This window comes from Lycium barbarum, chromosome 9, assembly GCF_019175385.1.
Source record: "Lycium barbarum isolate Lr01 chromosome 9, ASM1917538v2, whole genome shotgun sequence".
In the NCBI taxonomy this organism is placed as follows: Eukaryota; Viridiplantae; Streptophyta; class Magnoliopsida; order Solanales; family Solanaceae; genus Lycium; species Lycium barbarum.
In genome coordinates, this window is record NC_083345.1 from 3,115,127 (window position 1) to 3,121,328 (window position 6,202).

Below are 6,202 nucleotides of genomic sequence, written 5' to 3' on the forward strand. Positions count from 1 at the left end.
TAAATCATTTCATTACAGATAGAAAGGAAAGTTTCAAGTTAGATGATTTCTAAACATAAAAATATATCATTCTTTTTTAAATATATTAAAAAAAAATGTAATACTATTTTTTATATTGGGTCCGTGCTAGCACGGGCATTCATCACGTAGTCATGATTAGAAGAGCAAGAAGTACTACATTGTAGTCAGAAAACTTAATCTTCTAATTAGAAGTTGACTGATTTCATGATTAGAAGATTAAGAGTACGTTGAGCAATTTCACACAGCACGACAAAATGACGGACATAAATCCACGTAAGCAAAATGACGGATATAAATCTACGTCATCATTACAATTCCATTTGTTTCAATTCGGTCGTCGTGATTTTCTTTTCCGTTTTCTTTTTAGTCTTAAAAAAATGTTTTTTTTTTAAATCTTTAATTTCAATATTTCATATAGTATGTTTAGAATCACGCAATTGAATGATAATTTTGGTATATTAAGCACATCTATAGTTTAAGATATCATAAGATTTCAAAGTTTTTTTTTTTTTTTTTTTTTTTACTTTTTAAAACTCCATACCAAGTCAAACAGACAAACAAATTGAAACGAAGGGAGAGAATATACATTATCAATGTAAATAATATTTACACAATCAAATTACTTTCACTTGTTGTAACAAATAATATATTTTATTTTTAAGATTTTAAATTCTATTTTGAGAAGGTTTACATATCAATTTTATTTGGACGGTTTAAAATTATTTATTTACACAGGAGTATTACTTAAACTCACCATACAGTAACTCCACGTAAGTCTTGTAAGATATCTCAGTCTTACGTAGTACAAAATTAGTACTATACATTATATGCATGGGCAATAAGTGATCACACGTTTAGAGCTACCTTTCAACTTTTTTTTTTTTTTTTTCACCCGTCTCAATTGCACTATAAATACTTCACCATATAACCATCAAATCTCACCAGATTAAAAACAATTTTAGAAAGAGAAAAAGAAAAAAATGGTTTCTTCTCTGAGCTGTTGTCACCTGGGAAATATTCAATCAATTGTTTGGGGAAATCATTTTCTCCCCAACAATACTAAACTCACAGTAAAAAATACACACTCGTATGTCCCTCTAGGAAAAATAGGCAGAGAGCAAAATATGAGTAAATTAAAGATGAGTGGAGCAATGGTTGATTCTCCTAGTACTGCTACACGTCCATTGGCAAATTTTCACTCAACAGTTTGGGGAGAATATTTCCTCTCCTACACTCCTCAACTCACTGTATGACATATACATATATACTTATATACTTTAAAATCTTTGTCGTACGTAGGATTTTTACAAAGCAGTGTCGAAATTTGAGTTTTAACTTTAAATTGCTTAAATAATTCTTTTCCTAAATGAGTTTAAACTATATATTGTCAATTTTGTTACAAAACGGGGTTTTGGATGTACTGGTTAGTTCGGGTCATGAACACGCAACGATATATTTCCTAATTCCTCTAATCCAACGTATATAATAGTAGTAGTATTATTTTATATAGAGATAAGGTTTAAAAACACACCTAATTTTTTTTTTTTTTGTTTCATACTTGAACTATCCTAAGTGAGCGAAACACACCTAAACTATCATTATATAGTTAACAAAACATAGCTGACCTTATATATGATGGTGTGTGTACTGCACTCTCTTTTTTGGTTTAAAAATAGTACCACATGGACAAATAATTCCACCGTGGCAGAAGTTAATTCCACATGGATAAATAAAAGTTGAAAAGTTAAGGGGTAATATATTTGGGTAAAATTAGAGAACACGGTCATTGTAAAAATTTAATGGGTCTCACCGTTTCTAAAATTCTTACCGGAGATTCTCTTCTTCTCCTACAGTAGTCTCGTCTCTGCCGTGGTTGGTGTCTTGCTTTCCCCCATTAAGCTCCAATTTCCCCCAAGAAGATAAAGGGAAACAAAGAGGAGAAGAAAATCTTATTAGCCCTTATAGAAGAAAAAAATGAAGAACAAGGTTGATAATGAAGAAGAAATAAATGAAAAAATCTGCACAGGAGAAGAAGAAATGAAGAAAAATGTTGAGAAATGATGAAGAAGAAAGGGGAGAGCTTAGGGTTTTAAAGAATTAATTGGAAATTTTTTAAAAAATAAAAATAATAATGAGTCGGCAAATATATAGCAGTTTCATATGCCAAATGGACGAAATCTTTTAATAAAATTTTGCTTCACGCGTATTTAGTGATTGAGGTCAAAGTTTTAGTCTAGTCAGCGTTCAGGTGTATTTTGCTAACTATATAGTGATAGTTTAGGTGTGTTTTGCTCACTTCGAATAGTTCAGGTATGAAACACACACACACACAAAAAAAAGTGATAGTTTAGGTGTGTTTTTGACCCTTATCTCTTTTATATATGGTGGAATTATTTTTTCAATCTTCCCGACTAAACCACCCCTTAGTGTCATAAATATTTTGTAGGAGAAAAAAAACGAGACAAAAGTCAAATATGGCATTGCATTTGCAGCTATTTTGTCTAAAGCTAGGTAGTCAAGTAATAGTAATGCATAATTATATTCTTCGTGCAGGAAATTAGTACTCAAGAAAAAGTTGAACTTGAAGAGCTAAAAGAAAAAGTCAGGCAAATGTTAGTGGAAACTCCTGATAATAGTACGCACAAAATAGAATTGATTGATGCAATCCAACGATTGGGAGTGGCATATCATTTCAAAAATGAGATTGAAACATCCATTCAGAACATCTTTTATGAGTCGGAACAGAGTGAGAATGATGACGATCTTTATGTTGTTGCTCTCCGTTTTCGACTAATGAGACAACACAGACATTACGTATCTTCAGGTACAGTTCAAGTGTGTGATCATCAAATCCAATAGTTTAAATTGTTTAAGAGGGTGCACTTTTGTTGACTCTTATATTTTCAACATGAAATACTTCAAGAGGACATTAATTTTTGAAGAATGTCTAATCCTTATTACGTATAATCCTTATTACCTAGCCACAAGACTAGTATAATTTTTCTTACAGTGTTAGGTTATATAGTACTTTTCTTTTGGAAATGTGGTTGAGGTAGTCAGATATGAGTGAACTTGAATTTCATTATAAACATACAACATGTGGAAAGAAACAATTTGATGATGATGTTGTTGATGAAATAACAAAATCCAATATTTCATAGTTGAATATGCTTTCTCTTACATAGCGAACAATATAAACCATCGCGTTTTAACTTCAATATAGATTTGTGCTTTATGAAATTTTTGTTGTTGACATTTTAAATATTTGTGTAAGACGACTCGAACATTATCATCATATTAAAAAGGAAGAACAAAAACATATATCGATTATCGTATTCACTAGCTAATCTTGATTTTGTCCTTGTACTAAAAGAGTCATTACCTACTCTTTCAGATGTGTTCAAAAAATTCACTAACCAGGACGGAAAGTTCAAGGAAAATCTTACTAAAGACGTCCAAGGATTATTAAGTTTATACGAAGCAGCACATCTAAGAGTACATGGGGAAGAGATTCTTGAAGAAGCTTTAAGTTTTACCATCACTCATCTCGAGTCCATCGTCCCTAAAATGAGCAACTCGCTCAAGGCCCAACTTAGTGAAGCCTTATGCCAGCCCATTCATACAAATCTACCAAGGATGACAGCAAGAAAATACATAAGTATTTATGAGAACATTGAATCACATAATGATTTGCTTTTGAAATTTGCAAAAATTGATTTTAATATTGTGCAAAAGGTGCACCAAAAAGAGCTTGGCGAGCTTACAAGGTACATACACTAATCTTATCCTCTTCATTCACATGAATATGGTATAACATATGGGCCGATTGCGTCAGTCATAATGGGTCAAATCAATAAACATGGTCCAATGGACTCAAAATTTTCTTTGCTCGAATAAATGGTCATAATTCAACTCGCCCGATACGACAAACCTCTTCTCCTCTCTATCTTTTACTATTTAAAGAAAATGTGAAAGCTGATGTATTTCTTAAAGTATTAGCCTAAGTTGATCTTCGAAATGTACATAATTCACAATCTTCAAACTTAATTGTGTATATTTGGGTTCGATTTATACTATTTTGACCCGTTTTGCCCCACTAGTTTGATGGGTCATTTTGTATTTAATCATCGGATCAAGACAACAAACAGATTCATGACCCAATCCGTTTAACTTGGGCGGATTACTTTCAAATAGGGTCACCTTTAGTACATATACTTCGTGTAATGAGATAGACTTGCAAAATTAACCGATACCCTTATTCTATAGGTGGTGGAAAGATCTGAATTTTGAGGAGAAATTTCCATATGCAAGAGATAGATTAGTGGAGTGTCACTTTTATACAGTAGGAATATACTTTGAGCCTCAATATAGTCGTGCAAGAGAAATGATGACGAAAGTACTCACCATATACACGGTTATTGATGACACCTATGATGCTTTTGCAACTTTTGATGAACTTGTGCCTTTCACTTATGCAATCGATAAGTGCGGGTAAGTTTTTACTGTCTAAAACATAATCGCTCTTTTAATTTTATCATTGATGACTAAGAAAAAAACATGCGTCAACTACATTTACTACTATGAGATAATTTGTATAGAAATGTGAAAATTTAGCATTGTAATTGTGGTTCAAACCCTTAACGTACAGATGCAACATTAGTGCGATTGATTCGGTACCGCCCAGTCTGAGACCTACTTATCAAGCACTGGTAGACATTTATACTCAAATAGAAGAAAAAATGATCAGAGAAGGTAAATTGGATCGTCTGTACTATGCCAAATATGAGGTAAGCTCCCTAAGCTTCATTTCGTTGAATCAAACCTTAACATACTTACAAAGAATTGAATGATCATCTCCTCTAAAAACATAAAACTATAATTAGAGAGGGCACAAGTTTATTTTACTCACTTATGCCTTCAATGTCATCTAGTTCTCATGGTCACAATTTCATCTCAAATTTGACTTTGTGACAGATTTATGACAAATTTTTGTCCGCCCAACATTCGCTTGTTGCAAAATCTTTGTAATGCAAAATAACTCCACAAAATTATTAATTTGTGATGGATTCGTGATGGAATATAATTTCCGTCTCAATTAGAGATGGATTTTGCTGATCGGTCTCAAAACATTGGACGTAATAAAAATTAAGCATGTCACAAAGTGATGGACTAAAAACGGATAAGTCTGTCATAAAGATGGACGCAAGATTCTTTTTCATGTGCCAAGCACACTAATTTTTATTTACAATAGCTTAAAGTGGAAAGAACACAATTTTTATTTGCTTAATAATGTTTTTTACATTATCTAATTCTACATTTTTGTTTTATTCACCTTCTTAGATGAAAAAGTTGGCTAGAGCTTTTTTCAAGGAAGCACAATGGTTAAATGCTGGCTAGATTCCAAATAGTGAGGAGTACATGAAGAATGCAAATGTAACTACTACCTGTATGATGGTTGCAACAACTTCCTTGAGTCTTATGGAGGAATCTATAGCCAAAGAGACTTTTGAATGGGTGATCAATGAGCCTTTGGTTCTTCGAGCATCATCAGCAATCAACAGATTAAAGGGCGATATTATTGGACATGATGTAAGTATTATACTGTATTTATTGAATCGTGTGACCATTAATCTCATCTAAAAGCTTTAAGTTATCAGAAATAATTCACTTTTATTTACTTAATTATATTCTGAAAACGGCCCCTCATATTGAATTGTGTGACCATTTTATCTAAACATATTGAAATTTATTGGGTGCAGTTCGAACAACAAAGACAGCATATAGCTTCATTTATTGAATGCTACATGAAAGAATATGGAGCTTCAAAGCAAGAGGCAAATGTTGAGGCTGAGAAGAGAATCACAAATGCATGGAAAGACATGAACACAGACTTCCTCTTTTTGACTCCTGAAGTACCAACGTTTGTCCTCGAACTGGTTATCAATATTGCGCGCCTGGCATACATTTTTGAAGAAAATGATTTCGCGACGGCTCAAAGCGAATTTAAAGACAAGATTACCCTGTTATTTGTTGAACCTGTCAATGTTTGAGGATAAATAGGAGCAAAAATGTAGTTCTAAAACATTGGATATAACATAACTACTTCTATTACTGAGTGATTGACGAAAAATTGTGTGTTGATTTGCAGTAATGTTTGAGAATAAATTATCTTGAGCTTATA

General features: G+C 32.4%; 1 pseudogene; it reads left to right on the top strand.

The window, feature by feature from the left end:
• The first annotated feature begins 970 nt into the window (after window positions 1–970).
• Window positions 971–6,202, top strand: LOC132608803 (sesquiterpene synthase 14b-like; annotated as a pseudogene).